The sequence below is a fragment of the Pelmatolapia mariae genome, linkage group LG14 (assembly GCF_036321145.2).
Source record: "Pelmatolapia mariae isolate MD_Pm_ZW linkage group LG14, Pm_UMD_F_2, whole genome shotgun sequence".
NCBI classification, from domain to species: domain Eukaryota; kingdom Metazoa; phylum Chordata; class Actinopteri; order Cichliformes; family Cichlidae; genus Pelmatolapia; species Pelmatolapia mariae.
The window spans coordinates 39,312,726-39,329,357 of NC_086239.1; the positions used below are offsets into that span (position 1 = coordinate 39,312,726).

Sequence of the window (16,632 nt, forward strand, 5' to 3'; positions counted from 1 at the left end):
GCTGGACGAGTGACAGTCTTTGTACTTTTATTCTTCTTTGTTTGTTTTTCACTTTTATTTTCTTCTCGGTTCAGTTTCACCGAATTTCCAAGTTTCAATCGTTTCTCTGTTGTTGATAAAATCATATTTTTGGTGGATTACATTCAACATTGATTCAGATGTGACTTACAGAGTATTGATCAGTGATCATGTGATCAGTTGTGTTATGCACAGCGTGTCCTGTTTGTCTTATTATATGTTTTACTCCAGACTCTCTGCAGCCCTCTGGAGATTCAGCAGCAATAACTCAGAGTATGAAAGTTTCTCTGTGACTTTATCGATCTAACCCAGTTTGGTCCAAGCTTCAGCTGTGGGACAGACGTCCTCAAACTGGTGTACGGAGGAGTTCATGGTCCACTCAGTGACTGTGAGGGGCTTAAATCCTCACCCTGAGCAGATGGTTGGTGTGAGGTGTCTGTGCAGATATGTTTGGTTTTGTGTTTCATGGACAAACATCTCCAGCCTGGTCTGTGAAAAAGGACGTCGTTCCAGAAGCTTTGTTCAGATGAAGCTTTGCAAACCTCAGCTGTGCTGCCACAGAGAAGAAGCTTTCTCCTGCAACACTTCAAAAGCAGCCATAGTAGTACAGTCCTCTCTAACTGTGCTGTCATGAACTTTGACCTGCTACCTGAGACCTGGGGAGCTAAAGCAGCGTTGTTCAGACAGCACGAGGCCCAGCAGGAGCTGAAGGGTTACTTTGAACAAAGATTCATGCAAAGCTCCTCCAGTCGAGTGTGAAACGAGCAGCAGGGGTGTCACTGAAGGATGTTTAGTTTTTACTCCATTCAGACAGGATCGTGACGTCTATCTCACGCAATAATCACGAAGGTCGTTTTGATCCTTCAGCAAGAGGACGAGAAGCTTCAACAAGCTGAAATTTTTATTAATAATTAAATCAAACCACACGTTCAACACACACACTGAAAAACATCAACATTTTGTATGTGTGTGCGAGTGTGTGTGTGTGCGAGTGTGCGTGTGTGCGAGTGTGCGTGTGTGTGTGCGCGTGCGTGTATTTGTGTATGTGTGTGTGTGTGTGTGCGCGTGCGTGTATTTGTGTGTGTGTGTGTGTGTGTGTGTGTGCGAGTGTGTGTGTGTGCGAGTGTGCGTGTGTGCGAGTGTGCGTGTGTGTGTGTGTGCGCGTGCGTGTATTTGTGTATGTGTGTGTGTGTGTGTGCGCGTGCGTGTATTTGTGTGTGTGTGTGTGTGTGCGAGTGTGTGTGTGTGCGAGTGTGCGTGTGTGTGTGTGCGTGTGTGTGTGTGTGTGTGTGTGTGTGTGCGAGTGTGCGTGTGTGTGTGTGCGAGTGTGCGTGTGTGTGTGTGCGTGTGTGTGTGTGTGTGTGTGTGCGAGTGTGCGTGTGTGCGTGTGTGTCTGTGTGTGCGCACGTGCGTGTATGTGTATGTGTGTGTGTGTGTGCGAGTGTGCGTGTGTGCGTGTGTGTGCGCGTGTGCGTGTATGTGTGTGTGTGTGTGCGAGTGTGCGTGTGCGCGTGCGTGTATGTGTGTGTGTGTGTGTGCGCGAGTGTGTGTGTGTGTGTGCGAGTGTGCGTGTGCGCGCGTGCGTGTGTGTGTGTGTGTGTGTGTGTGCGAGTGTGTGTGTGTGTGTGTGCATGCGTGTGTGTGTGTGTGTGTGTGTGTGTGTGCGAGTGTGCGTGTGTGTGTGTGCATGCGTGTATGTGTGTATGTGTGTGTGTGCGCGCGTGCGTGTGTGTGTGTGCGAGTGTGCGTGTGTGCGAGTGTGTGTGTGTGTGTGTGTGTGTGTGCGCGCGTGCGTGTGTGTGTGTGCGAGTGTGCGTGTGTGCGTGTGCGCGCGCGTGCGTGTGTGTGTATGTGTGTGTGTGTGTGTGTGTGCGCGTGTGTGTGTGTAGCTGGGGGTGAACGGGGGAGTTCCGGGGAGGAAGAAGAGGAAAAGATGACCATTTCCTGGTGCAGTTACAATAAAACAAACAGGAAACAAGGAGCAGAGCTCCCAGCGAGGAGCGCAGAGACGGACTGAAGCCAGCAGACGAGAGGCCGACGGACCCGGCTCAGCAGAACTAACCGAGAACCAGACAGGAACCTGAAGTGGGACAGGAAACGGAGCTGAAGCTGTGCGGGAACACGAGGCCTCTGTGAGTCTGAGGAGAAACTCAAACCTTATCACAGGACGTACGGAAAGTCCCAGGACGGGTCAGAGATGTCCCCGTCCTGAGCCCCGAGCAGACCTCCTGGATTCACTCGCTGCTCTGCACAGAAACAGGTGAGAGCTGCTTCTTTACCCTCCCACAGAAGCTGTGATGTGACTCTGTTTCTCAAATATGTTTCTGATGATTTTCATGGAAAAATGTGAAACAGTCACACGAGAAATTCTTCTTTATCAGAGGAAAACAGACCTGCTCCGGCAGGTCGGTCCAGAGTCCTGGACCCTGAACATTCTCCACTTACAGGGTTTTAAAACCGGGGCCTCAGGCTGCGTTTGGAAAGTTTACCCTCAGGGTGAACTGAGGTGCCTCAGATATGTGGTGTGTGAGAGAAGCTCCTGCAGAGCTGCCTCCAGGCTCAGTTTTCAGATACAAACACGTCTTATTAACGTCATCGTAGCTTTCTCCTCGAAGCAGCTGAAAAATGCTTCTGCTGCTCCGTCTCTTCTGGGCTTGGATGCCAGGAATGTCTTTCTCAGAATCCACAGAACGCCGCTCACGGTTTCCAAGAAAAAGCATGCTGGAGTGGGATCTGAGCACGTCTAACTGTGAGTGGATCAGATACCCACAGGAAGTTCAGTGTTCCACTGTAGGTGGAAATCCAGCTTCTCTGCCCTGGCACCGGTTTCCAGAGAAGATGCATTTCCTCCTCCAAAAACTTCCTGCAGTGCCATCGTTTGTAATGCTGTACCATCAAACGGCTCTGATTTCACTCGTGCTACAGAGGCCCTTCAGTCACAAACATGACAGGAAAACACGTTTTACTTCAGTCTAAACTTTCATTCTGATAAATTTACCAGACTGAATCATTTTTATCGAACATGAGCAGAGAAAGAGAAGGAAAATCAAATCAATATCTATTTTCGGTTGCCTCCATTGTAGAGGGCGACATTGCCTCTGTGTCCAGTCAGGGGTCAAAGTGGATTCAGCAGGTGGGGAACCTAAAATCAGCTGTAAGGCTCAGTGTGGGGAAAGAATCTCACAATCATTCCCACTGACAGCTGCAGTAGATCTTAGTGTGATCAGCTGACCTGTAAACACCTGAATTCAGCCAGATGTGAGCAGATGTTTCATGAGCTGTCCTGGCTGAGTGAACTTAGCTCTCTGTCTTTTCGCTCCCTGAAATCAGCAGCTGCAACACACTGTGAGACAAACTGCACACACACAGTTTGTGTGTTTGCTGATGATTGTTGAGCTGATAGAAACACTTTGTGCTCGCTCCTCTTCTGCAGGGTTAGCTCCACGCTGACGCAAACAGTCGCTCAGGTGTTGGGCCAAGACAAAGCAAACTCTCTGTGACGTCTTTGATGCGACGTCTCCTTGTGATTCGTACACGAACAGCACGGCCTCACTGTGACTCAGATACGTCACACCTAAAGTAACGAGCCTGTTTTTAAAATGTAGGGAGTAAAAGTAAGAAGTCGTCAGAAACATAAATACTCTAGTGAAGTACAGATGCCTGAAAATTCTACTTAAGTACCGTAACAGAGTATTTGTACTTTGTTACTTCCCCCCAATGTATGTGATCCACATGATCAGAATCACTCTCTGTGACGGCGTTTTTTTCTTTCACCTGCAAAATGTGATGACATGAATTTAGGTCATGGATTGCTAACTGGCAACTGCCAGTGTTATTAGACCTCTCTGCATTTAATCATTAGTTATTATTAATCTCTGTCTCTCTTCCTTCTCTCACCCCAACCAATCACAGCAGATGGCCCCGCCCCTCCCTGAGCCTGGTTCTGCCGGAGGTTTCTTCCTGTTAAAAGGGAGTTTTTCCTTCCCACTGTCACCAAAGTGCTTGCTCATAGGGGGTCACATGATTGTTGGGTTTTTTCCTTGAGGCGACTGTGATTTGTTGTGATTTGGTGCGATCTAAGCTAACAGCTTAGGTTTTCCCAGCACTGCAGAGTCTGTGGAAACTTTGTTTTTCACATGAATGTGTGGGGAGTGAGTCGCTTTGGGGGGGCGACCTCTGGTGGACATTAGAGGAACTGCAGTTTCAGTGAGTCGGATTCAGATGTGCAGCCTGAGGTTGATGTTTCCTTCTCGATCAAGCATAAAAAACGTACTTTATTGCAGTGGCCGGTTGAAGGTGGTCAAACTGAGTTTCCTGTATTATTCTGGAACGTTTTCTGTGAACGAGTCTGTTGATTGTCTGGTTTGTAAAAGTAGCCCGACGTTGATGTCACGTGACGTGTTTTGGCTGATTTACAGTTCAGATCTAAGCTGCATTAAATACGAACACCTGAAGGTAACAGCAGCACACGCTGACACTGGGCTTGTGAAATCGTTGCCATTTTTGTGGAAGAGTTTCGATTCTCGACTCCTCGGCCGGTGAAACTGGAAGAAACAGCAGCAGCAAAAACAAAACCACACTGACTGTACGGACTTCTCTCTTTGTGCCCCGCTGACCTGAAACCAGCTTTTATTAAATCTGTAGCTGCTGACTCGGCTGCACAGCTTTCCCTTCACATCGACCGTTTCACAACTCTGTGTGAAATTTTGGAGAGTCCGGCGCAGATCTGGAACAAACTGAGATGTATCTGTTTGAGTCATCGAGCTCTTTGTCTCTGGGACTTTCTCTCATGATCAACACAGACTCACGTATGACATTTAACACAAACATGAGCCGTCTCAGCCAGGTTCTTATCTGCAGCTGATTCTGAGGCTGAGCTGCAGTTTGATCAGATAAAGGACTTATCACACACAGACACACACAGACACACACACGCAGAACTTTAGAGGTTGTGATTCTGCTTTCAGTGTTTGTATGTTTGATCCAAGCTGTGATCAGTTTAATCTGATGGCACAAACACAGTTTTAAAGGTTGGAGACGTAAGAGTTACCAAAAAGAAACACTAGGGAGGTTAATTGGGTATTCATCAACCCTCAAACATCTGTGAACATCTGTGGCTGTTCATCGACAGCACATGTCGTCATCATCATTAAAGGATTCAGAGGACCTGGAGGAGTCTCTGTGCGCAGGGACGAGGCCGATAACTGCACACGCTCAGGAACACTTCCAGAAACCAGCGTGGAGGTTACAGCTCCATCATGCAGAGAAGAAGCCACAGCCTCATCTCCTCTGGACCAATGCTCCTTTAAAACTGATCCCAGGTCAGATGAATCCGGTGCTTTTGGCAGAAAACTGGAGCCACGTTCTTGTTCTGTTTATAATTATTTATTCTACATTTGTGCGGCGTGTCGACCTCAGCTGGGTGTGAAACAACATTTAACCCAAACCGTTATCACCTCATAAAACACGCTGACTTTCTCCTCCCGTGATGCGTTCCAGGTGCCTCTGAAAACTGACGTTTCTTTGCTGGAGCGAGTCGTTTCAGGAAAATGAAACAAGGGGCAAAAGAGGAACGATTGATCCGGAATGTGTTGATCAGAAGTGAGGAAATCATGGAGACTGTGGTGAAAGGTCATCTGTGACTGAGGGCAAGGTCAGTGTGTGTGTGTGTACGTGTTTAGACATCTTTGTGAGGACCAAAAATTGGCATGCTACTATGCTTGTGGGGACCAAAAGTCACTTATGAGGACAAAGTGTCCGTCCCCACGAGTTTGAAGGTAATGTTTGAGACTCAAACTGTGGCTCAGTGTCAGGGTTACAGTTAGGTCATGGTTATGGTGAGCATGTAGGGAAAGCATTATGTCAGTGAGATGTACCCGCTAATATATGAAAACGAGTGTGTGTGTTACATTCCTGGCTGGGAGTCATCCATCAGCTGGTAAACACCTCACAAAAGAACTCTCACAGTACTCATTAACTGCTTTCAACACAGGTCAAACCAAGCAAACACACACACACACACACACACACACACACACACACACACACACACACACACACACACACACACACACACACACACACACACTTCAGAGGACATTACACTGACTTCCATTTGCTTCCTGCAGACTTCAGACTTTCCCTTGAGGTCTAACTTTAGCCATTCTCTCTCGCGTTCTTGATTTAGTGAAAAACAGAAAGAGTAAGACAGGAAGTGAGTGTGTATGTCTGCTGTTGAATTAGACATAAAAAGCTGTGTGTTGGTGCTTCTCTCCACCTGTGCTCATGTGTATATACTCGCTGTGCTGTTCCAGCAGCTGAGGTTGAACTCATCTGTAAGCTGCACGTTTTAAAAATGCACAGTGGAGCTGGTGGTGTCCCTGTCATACTGGAGGCGTGGGGGGAGACTGCTCTCAGTACCTGCTGACTGATGAGTTTTAGATTGATTGATTCATTTATTTAACAAATATCCTGATAAAACTGCACCAGACATACAGATTTAGATTTAGCAGCCCTGGCCTCGAGCTGATCGCTCTGTGTCTCGGTCCTGAGGTGAGGGTGATTTCAGCCCGGTGTGCTGAGTCTGAGGACTCTCCAGTGCTTCCTGTCTGTCTCTGCTGCTGTGAAAAGTCTCCAATGCCCCAAAACAAACACGGGAGAGAAACGCTGCAGCACACACGGAGCAAACCGGTGATTAATGTGTTTGGGGCAACAAATCCACCAGATCAGGAACACAAAATACAAATCTACGCTGGCCTGGAGGGCCAGGGGAAAAAAAACATAGCATCTGACAAAAAGAAAAAGTTCCAGCGTGAATTTAAAAGGTTCGCCAGATATCGACAGGTCCCCTCAGCCACAGGGCCGCGGATAGGAGGGGGGCAGGGGGTGGCACCGCCCCCACTGACTCCTGATACCACAGGATGAGAGCGAGGATAGGACCTGTAGGAATGTAACTGAGTACTTTGCTCAGGTTTGATGTACTTGTACCTCATTTAGTATTTCCATGTTATACTTACAGCTTTTACTGCATGTGCTGAGTATAATTACTGCACCTCGTAGAGCTTTTGTTGCTTATTATTTGGCAAAATAATTATATTATTGTAGACCGAACTACTGAACAATAAGTCATTAAAATAATTAGAAAATGCTGAATTAAAGAGATTTGCACTTTAATAAATCAGAAATTATAATACAGTGATGTCATGTATTTACTTTAGTTACTGTAAACAGATTTGAAGATGTGAACAGTTTGTTTAAATAAGGTCTAAATGCTTTTTTCCACTTTGTAAAACAATCATAATCCTGAGATTATGTTTAAATTCTTATACAGTCTTATCTCCAAAAGTTGATTCTGTTCATCTGGACGTAGCGTTTTGTGGGAGAAACGTTTCGTCACTCATCCAAGTGACTTCTTCAGTCTCAGCTGACTGCAGGTTTCTCCAACCCTAAGGGTTGTCCAGATGAACAGATTCAACTTTCAACTTTTCAACTTACTTTCCTGGATGATTGAGAATGCATCAAGACATATACAGTCTTATCTTGTTAATAAACAGGACGCAGGGTTGCATACGTGCTTCAAAACTCCGGTTTAATACAATTATTCAGTATTTCGGACTAAATATTCAGAGTTCCTGTAACCCTCCCACCCCGTGCTGCATTCTTGGCCTCTTTGTTACGCTGTTGTTGAGCCTGCGGTGAGCCGGATGAAAGTGCTGATGGTCGCACATCAGCGGGACGCGTGGTCGCCGAGTCACCAGCGAGTCTGATAAATGAACAGTAAGTTGGTTTGTGTGCCAACTGTGACGTCAGCACAGTGTTTATGACCCGCAGCACCCGACCATCATCATCATCATAACAACAACAATTATAATAACAAAGTCAGTTTGTTTTCAAGGATTCATTGGACTTGTGTGTGTGACACACGTCATATATGATATTATTACAGCGATAAAGCGTCAGCGGTCACTGACCTATCGCTGCGCCGCTCCCTTTGTGATTGCGAAATTTCCGACCGTGCCTGAAGGCAGCACCCCCCTCCTCTGTGCGTCTTCAGTCCCAGAGCCGCAGCTTTCTCCTCAGACTGAGTCGAGCTTTTCTCCGCTGTCTCTTCGCCCGGTGTCCGACTCCTGGACGCCTCAGCCCGGATCCTGGTGACAGTGTGACCCGCCGCTCCGCCACCATGTCCCCGCGCTGTGAGTAACGAACACCCGCTGATGGAGCAGCGGACACGGAGAGTTTATTATCTGTTAGAATGATTTCAGATGCAGAGAAGTGAAAGTTTTCGGGGTTTTGAGCAGAAACTAAACATGACTGAATTTAAAGTGAGGATTGGATTTAATTTATTCGGATCGATCAGTAATATTAGAAAAGACAGGAAGTGACACTTTGGAGTACTTGGCAGCCATAAAAGTGAAAAGCAAAGACTTTTAGCTGAAACTGGATTTGTGGGTATTTGCAGTAAATGTAAGTGCGGCTCATTATTGACTGTTGCTGGCAGTTTGTGTCAGGCTGTGAGTCTGCTTCTTTAGAGGTCAGCTGAGGTCAGAGGTGTTTCTGCTGCAGTAAAGCTCCCTCTGAGTCCTGAAGCTCCAGTCCACAGTCTGCTCTCTGAGCTGGCAGGTGTGACCGTGGCAGGAAACGTCACTGATTAACTGAGTGCAGGTGAAAGATTGCTGCAGATCACAGGTCCACGTGAGCCTCCAGATGTCTCCGTGGGTTTTGTTCAGCTCACTGAGGGACTTTTTCGTGCTGCTCTCTGATTGGCCTGAGGCTTCTGCTCCTCCTCACATGCGTTTTTAAAAATTCTTTGATTCCTTTAGAGCAGCTTTGCATGATTCAGAGTTCAGAATAATCCTTCTCTTTCTTAACCTTTGTCTGAAACCGCCTGTTTTAGTTTTAGCCCCTCCCACTACAACCACGGGTCCTTTGAAGCCAGCTTCTTATTGACTCTCTCCTGCAGGTGTGCCCACAGATGACCATATCAGGGGTTGCCCCTCTCGGTGACGCCTGTGATGAAGTTAGTGTTTAGAGCAGTTACACGACCCCGCTGAACAAAGATGTTTTCGTTCCAAAGTCACAAAGATTTGCATCTGTGCTGATTACCGAGGACTCTGTTTAAACCTGCAACAGCGTTTATTTTCAGTACAAACAAAGGTGAAGTCAAACAGCGACAGGTACAGAGCAGCGTGATCACACGGAGTCACCATGACGATGACGACAGAGCCCAGCAGTGTCAGAGGAAACAGGCTGAAGCCTCGCAAACTCAGAAGTCAGTGAACGCAGCACGTTCCTGCTTTTTTCCCATTAGTGGTGCAAACAAACAGAAGAATGCAGACTGATCAAAGTCCAGGCTTTGTCTTTATTTGTCCTTCACACCTTTCTTTTATCGTTGCTTCACCTCCCTGCGTTTCCTCCTCCCCTTCCTCCTCTTCCTCCTCATCTTTGTTCAGCTCAGTTGTTTCAGAGGCTGAAACGCTGTAGGGTTTTAATGAAGCATAAAGAAACTGTCCACTGTGATGGAAACATAGACGCTCCAGCGGCGCTCCTCCCCCGCTGCTGACTGTCACATTTTAACTTCCTGTTGAGCCATGTGCAGAAAAAAAAACAAAGCAGATATGACAGATCTATGAACTTCAGTTTCTGTGCGAGCTCTTCTGCCCTGCAGAGGAACTCTTTTGACCTTTGACCTCTCTACTGTCGGGCATCCAAACTGCTGATAGCCTGCAGATGACTCCAAACTGCGATCTTAACCGAGTAGTTTTTTGCTCATAGCTAAACGGCGAGTAAAACAAAGTAATAAAAAACGTGAAGACCAAGCCTGAAAGTGGACGTGATCAAAGTTTCATGTCTGATAAAGTTTATCGCCGCGCATATTAAAGCTGCTCAGTTATGGCAAACAGCCTAATCACAGTGATTTGGTCGGTATTGTAACGTCCGTTGTTTGACGTGATTATTCATTAAACCAACAGGCAGATATGGAACTTAAGAAGCTTCCTTTCCAGGTATTTCTTTTAAATGTGACTCAAAAAGCAAACAGCTGGAGTGCAGGTGGAGGAGGACGCGGGAACACATCGGGTGTCTTCTCATCATACTTGTGTTCCATCCTTTGCACATCTTTGAAAACAAGGTTCTTTTATTTTGAAAATGCATTATGTGTCTGACTTCCTGTCCTCCTCGTCTGCTCTGTGCAGGCAGATGTGCAGATTTATTTCCACTGATACTGCAGCACGTCTGATTGTGACTGTTGTCTTCAGCGTCAGGTCAGGTTGGGGGGGTTCTGGTTCTCAGGCTCAGACCAGTGAGTGTTTTTCACCCTAACGTCCGTCTTGCAAGGCCAAAAGGTGACCTGCAGCTTCGGCTGTTGGAACAGTGTTTGAGGACCTCAGTAACGAGGGATCAGGGTGAGAAACATCAGAGGAAACCGCAACACTTTGTGCTCCACCAGCAAAGGATCTCGAGCTGGTTGCCTCCCAGTGAGGAGGCTGCTGCTCTGGTTAAGCGTGGGAGAGTGTTTCTGCAGATGGGCGTGAGAGAAGGATGAAGGAACCCTGTGATGGATTTTGATGGTGATTATTTCTGATTCTGAGCTGTTCAGTTTGAGGACATTAGCCTACACTCATGCTTTTAACTGGCTGTTGCTGGCAGAGGAGGGTCTGCTGTGATTGGTTGTTTTGCTCTCAGGTTTGATCATGTGCTAGTTTGACTGAGAGTCATGCTGTGGTTTAAAAGGTGTTTGCTGTTACCTGTGGACGTTTAAATAAAATGATTCTGTCATTAGCCTGAATTGGAGCCTTCAGTTAGCTGATTGGTGCTCGTCTGGATGAACTGAAGCAATTGGTGGTTAACCAGATAACCAGACGTTGTAATGGTAACCAGCTGCTAACCCACTCCTGCTGCTACCTGTTAATACGTACATGTTGGTTCCCAGCCACGACCTCGATATTTAGCTCAGTTTTTCAAGGCTAAGATTGGAGCTGGTTTAAAAAGTCCACAAAGTTTAAAACGTGGAAGCAGCTCAGTGTTACCTGCTGACCGTCCTTCACCTGACCCGTAACAATTAAACAAATAAGTGCTTTAAGAGGAAGTGCTGTCGTCTAACGACATAACAACCAATCAGAGCGTAGCTTTCATCCCACTGATCCAGCTGAGCGCTAACCCTTCAGCTTACCCTGTTGACTGATGAGGACACAGTGAGCTGTGACCATAAACCAGAGTGTCATCGGCACAGAACTGAAAGCTGAGAATCCTCTGCAGTCGTTGCTTCATTGGTCTTTTTCTAAATGTTATTATTACTGTAATCATTGGTCGAAATCAGCCTGGGGAGCTCGGGAGCAGGAAGCATGGGAATTCAGGCATGTATAAACAGACTGACGGGTTAGATGTTGGCCTGTGGACGTTTTATTGATCAGCAGCAGCAATAAAGGACACAGGCACACCTTCGCTGAGTGCTCATTCAACTTTGACCTTAATAAACTTAACAGCAGCGCGGTCCAATCAGCACAGCTCCCGCAGCATCAAGTCTGCACACGAGCCGAAGAAAAACGTCTGGGAAACTGAGTTAAAGGATGATGGATTTGGCTCCATGCAGGCTGTTGGGTAACATGATGTTGGGGGGGAGGGAGGGGGGTGATTGCCAAAGTAAAACCAGAGTTTGAGACTTTCTGCTTCGATCTGATTCGCCGGAGCGCAGCCATAAAAGCTGATTCATGCTTTATCGCCATGAGCTGATTAAAAACATATAAAAGGCGGACATGTTGGCTGTTACAGAAACAAATATTAACAGGGATTCAGATTTAAGACTGTGACTTTTAGACATGAAGGTCAAACCAAAACAGGAAGTAAACATGAATAAGCATCCAGTTCAGAGTGTCTCTAAAGTTTTCCAGTTTTTAGATGTAGTTTTCTGTGGATCCGTGACCCTGTTAAACATGACAGAGCGCTCCTGATCTAAACTCAGATCTCTTCCATCTGAACTGCACTCACACAGGTTGCACAACAGCCATCTGTAGATAAAAGTGCTGATGATGTGGGCTCAGGTATCTCAGGTGTCAGATTCAGTCTGGCATGACAAAATCTTTCACCTTGCAGATTGTGTGTTGGCCAAAACACTCACATTCATCTCAGTGTTTTCATTAAGGCACCAGCCAACAGCAGCTGTCCAGAGGATCAGAGATTTCTGCGTTTATTACAGATTCGATCTCTGACCAGCTGACGTCCTGGAAACTTTCTCAGTTTGGTACAGCATCAAAATAAAAAAGCTGCTTTCCAGATGTAAAAGAACAAAAAAATGAAAACATATTTTCTGGAAGCAGCTGTGAGTGAGATGGCAGAGAAGCACAACACGGGAAGGTCCAAGCTTTCAAAATAAGAGCGATAGGACTAGTACATTAATCATGGATGGTTCTCCTGGGTGGATTTAAAAAAAACATTAGTTGAAGTCTGAGCATCAGTTTGGTGAGAGAACGTCTGGACAGCTGGAGGCACTTTAGCCGTTACATTAGTGAGTTACTAGTAATTTGGTTCAGTACTCCTAATCTTAATAGAATAAAATGATTGCTCTCACTTTTGCATTAATGACCAGCTGTGGTCACACACTGACACCAATCCCTTTATTAACTGCTTTGTTTTAGAGTTTGAGTTCTTTGAAACCAAGCAGACAGAAACGTTAAAAACTGCACACGTTTGCAGAGACGCGTGACTGCTCGCCGCTGCTGGCCTGGGGTCTGCAGACACTCGTGCTCTCTTTCAGAGGCTTGTTTTACCATTTTCACCATGATGCTCCTTTATGTGCGATAAAAACAACTCGACGCTCCACCTGCTCATCCAAATATGCTCAGGTCTGCCTCCAGACCCTCCATCGGGCTGCTGCAACCGTTACATCGCTAATGCATGTTTTTAGCATACTGCTGCGTTTAGTTTGGTGAATAAAAGGCTTGAATAAAACCTTTTTAAACCATTTTTACCTGTTTTGTCTGTGTGCGTGTGTGTGTGTGTGTGTGTGTGTGTGTGTGTGTGTGTGTGTGTGTGTGTGTGTGTGTGTGTGTGTGTGTGTGTGTGTGTGTGCGCAGTACTTTTCCTTTATGCTGTGAGTGGGAAATGAAGCTGTGCTGAGTACAGTTATCATTACACGGTCAGCTCTCCACAGCCACCTTTTCACACACACAAGTTTTGGGAACTGTGACGTCTTTTTTAACATTTAGTCTCCACCTTTTCCTTCATCTCCACATGTAGAAGCAGCTTCATGAAGCAGGTTCTGGTGTGTCCCGGCTCATCGACGCTCTGATAAAAAGAACTTTATGGCTCCAAAGTCCCACCGGCCCCCTCAAACCCAGCTCAGACCGGCTGGGCGGGGCTGATCCATGGTCATTACTTCCCAGTTTTAAAGTCCAGGATTGCGTGTGTGTAAGGGTGGGTTATTATCATGTAACTCACAAAAGTAATAATAAATAAATCGATGGAATTCGTCTGAATTCGGTTCCTTTTCCTGCTCCCACGTGCTGCCCTCCTCAGCAGGAAGCTGTTTAACAGTCGGGACACAGCGCGGCCGGCGTGCACTCTGAGCTGCAGCTGCAGTGATAATAAGAACAGGCTGCACAGGTTTGCCTGCAGGCAGAGGACAGAAAAACAAGCCAGTGCTCCACAGATCACTCTGAAACTCCAGGATACCGCTCGGGACGATTATCGAATTACCATCACATAATATAACTGCTCTGATATGAGGTTACCCACACTGCATCTGTCTCCCATTAAGGAAAAACTGTCAGCTCAGCATCGTCTGTGAGAGAAAGCAGCTGTTCAGAAAAATGTCATATTATGTCCTCCCTGCAGAGAGGAATGTGCAGCTGGGACTGAAAGTACTGCAGCAGAAGGTGCATCGGTCATACGCATGGCAACGCGTCGGTCGATGTAGGCTGACGGAGAAAGAGGAGTGATATTACCAGGAAACTGCTGGCAGTTTACAATGTCGCTGTGTATGAACCATTAATGTAAGAAACGAGACGGCAGAGGTTTGGACAGTGCAGGAGAGGTGAAGGATAAAGTGCAGGCAGGGTGGTGTAGGTGGAGACGAGTGTCAGGGATGGATAGAGATGGAGACGGTGGAGGCCGAGATGAAAATGTTCAGATGTTTATTGGGAGTGAGCGGCATGGACAGGACCAGGAATGAGTCCATCAGAGGGACAGAGTCCGAGAGGCTCAGATGGTTTGCACATGTGCAGAGGAGGGAGGGTGGATATGATGGAGCTGCCAGGCAGGAGGAGAAGGGGACGAGCTCAGAGGGGGTTGATGGATGTAGTGACGGAGGACATGGTGTGACAGAGGAGGATGCTGGGATAGGAGGAAGGCAGATGATCCACTGGGGAGACATCTGAAAGGAGCATCTGAGAGTCGGATAACGAGAGGACAACTGGCCGAGGCTGTGACTGGACCTCATTCATGTATCCCAGTAAGAGTGACCTGCTGGGCTCGACAGCCGGCCGCCAGCTAGTTTTCTCTTCCGTCCAGCTGAAGTGCAGACTTCCTCTCACATCATTGAAATGTCCTAAAGATGATTTCCTGTCTTGTTGGAAAACTGACGGCACCCACTGAGAGAAACTCCTCTCGCTGTGTCAGCTGACCGGCTGCAGCTCTGTGGGAACGCCGTCAGACTGACGTCCAGAAACACGGCGAGAAGCTTCCACATCAAACTGGCCACTTATCATTCCAGTCACTTAGCAGCAGATTCCCAGTAAAATTCCACCTCCGCCTGCTCACAGGCTCACTGTGTGTAAACACAACATGGATTACTGTGTGTGTGTGCGTGTGTGTGTGTGTGTGTGTGTGTGCGTGTGTGTGCGTGTTCACCTTTTGTCCCTTTGCAGAACAGAAACAAATTAAACACATGAATGAGCAGCGTCCCCGAACAGACTGCACGACTGTACTCTGTATCATCTGTACACGCTCGCGTTAGCTAACATCAGCCTGAGCAGAGACCGCCGTGACTCCATCTGGACCCAAACGATCCGTCTGTGGTGTGAATGTCCTGCTGATGTCAGCTGTAGTCTCTCGTCTTTGGGCTGCTTTACAGTCACAGTACTGAGAGCAGCAGTTGTGATTGTGCACGATGAAGCTGTCAGCTTGTTGCCTCTGACATGGTTGCTTTGAGGATTGAGACCAGCTCTGTGGTTGCAGTCAGTTCCTGTCTTCAAAGCGTCTTCAGTGCATCAAGATGGCAGCAAAACGGGCTGTGATTGAAGGGGTCAAGATAGCATCTGCATCCAATCAATAGCTGTGTCCAAACTCTCGACCGTCTCACACTTCTGTTTAATCAGTTTTCTGTTTGACGTTTATTCAGCTGTGTGAAAACTAGAACTTTCATCTCAGCCAAATCAATTTACTCAGGAACAAATAAAACACTGAAAAAAGCCAAACAATAGCAGTTTTAAGTTATCTAAGTGACTCATATATCATGTTTAACCTGAGTAGCCACAGACCGCGGGGGTTTGAAAACGATGTGCCGGGAGTTTGCTGTTCTCGCCCCGGTCAGCTATCGAGCTGGTGGGTAACAGACGTCTTTGAAAACGTCGCAGCACTTTTGCAAATATGTGATGTCTTAATAAACCGAGCAGATATTTGAAGTTTACACAGCTACATTCTCGCCTGGAAATATGTTAAAAGTTTATTTTGTGACCCAGAAAGAGAAATAAGAGTAATTTTAAAACTGCAGCCAATGTTGGAAACTGGAATTGGCTGGGTCACGCTATGAATTCTGGGATATGTTGGGCCACGAAGGATACACCCGACCCATCCTTCAAATCTGAGGAAATGAAGGACGCATTTGAAGGAGTCTATGAATTTGGACAGCCTTCGTTGAGTCGCTGTGACGTAATCGGCCTTCAAATGCAGCCTCAGGAAGATGCAGCCCATGAATTTGGTAATTTGGCGAATAACTGCCGCCCCCTGTAAGAAAGCTAAGGGCCGGCTCTTGTTACTGTTCTGCGTCTGAAATGGGAACAGAACGAGAGTTTGAGCTCAAAAACATGAATCGATGATAAATGTGGGCAGGAAGCAGGCGATCAGCTGTCAGCCCTTCTTATGAAATGATTCCTGTTATGACTTTTTTTTTGGATGTTCTGTTTCCTCCAGCAGACGTTAATCAGCTGATTATCTACACAGTCATTAATCAGCCGCGAGCACAAACACGCTGAAGGTCGAGCCTGAAGTCTGTGCCTCCCTCTGATTGGTTATCTGCTCCTCTTCCTGGCTTCCTGTCTGTTTTGTGACACTGAAAAGGTCGCGACTCCTTCACCTCCACGTGATGCTTAACTGTCGTGTTGAACTCGTCCACACGTGTGTGACGACACTGTGGAGCAGCGGGGTGTTTCTGAGGATGTGATGGATGTGAACGTTTGGATGACAGGTGGAACATCTAATCTGTACTTAGCTGTAGTCTGATTGGCTGGTGTTTTTGCTCCTAACAATAAAGTGACATTAATCAGGCAGACTTTTAGGACCTAAAATAAAACAGCACAGGCAAAAACAAGTGTCAGACGCCGTGCTTCATCTGTGAGACCAGGTGAAGCAGTATGACGGAGGTGAGCACCGGCCTTAACTCAGAGACCGCAAACAGAGCTCCAA

General features: G+C 46.8%; 1 protein-coding gene across 2 annotated transcripts in view; it reads left to right on the plus strand.

Annotated features, from left to right (window-relative positions):
- The first annotated feature begins 2,030 nt into the window (after positions 1–2,030).
- exoc3l2b (exocyst complex component 3-like 2b) overlaps positions 2,031–16,632 on the plus strand; it is a 37,718-nt gene continuing 23,116 nt past the window's right edge. Inside the window, exon 1 of one of the 2 annotated variants that reach the window (XM_063493493.1) lies at positions 2,031–2,278. The gene's annotated coding sequence lies outside the window, so the exon portion shown is untranslated. Of the gene's footprint in view, positions 2,279–8,108; positions 8,211–16,632 lie in introns of those variants that run through there. The other variant, XM_063493494.1, reaches the window with a different exon arrangement.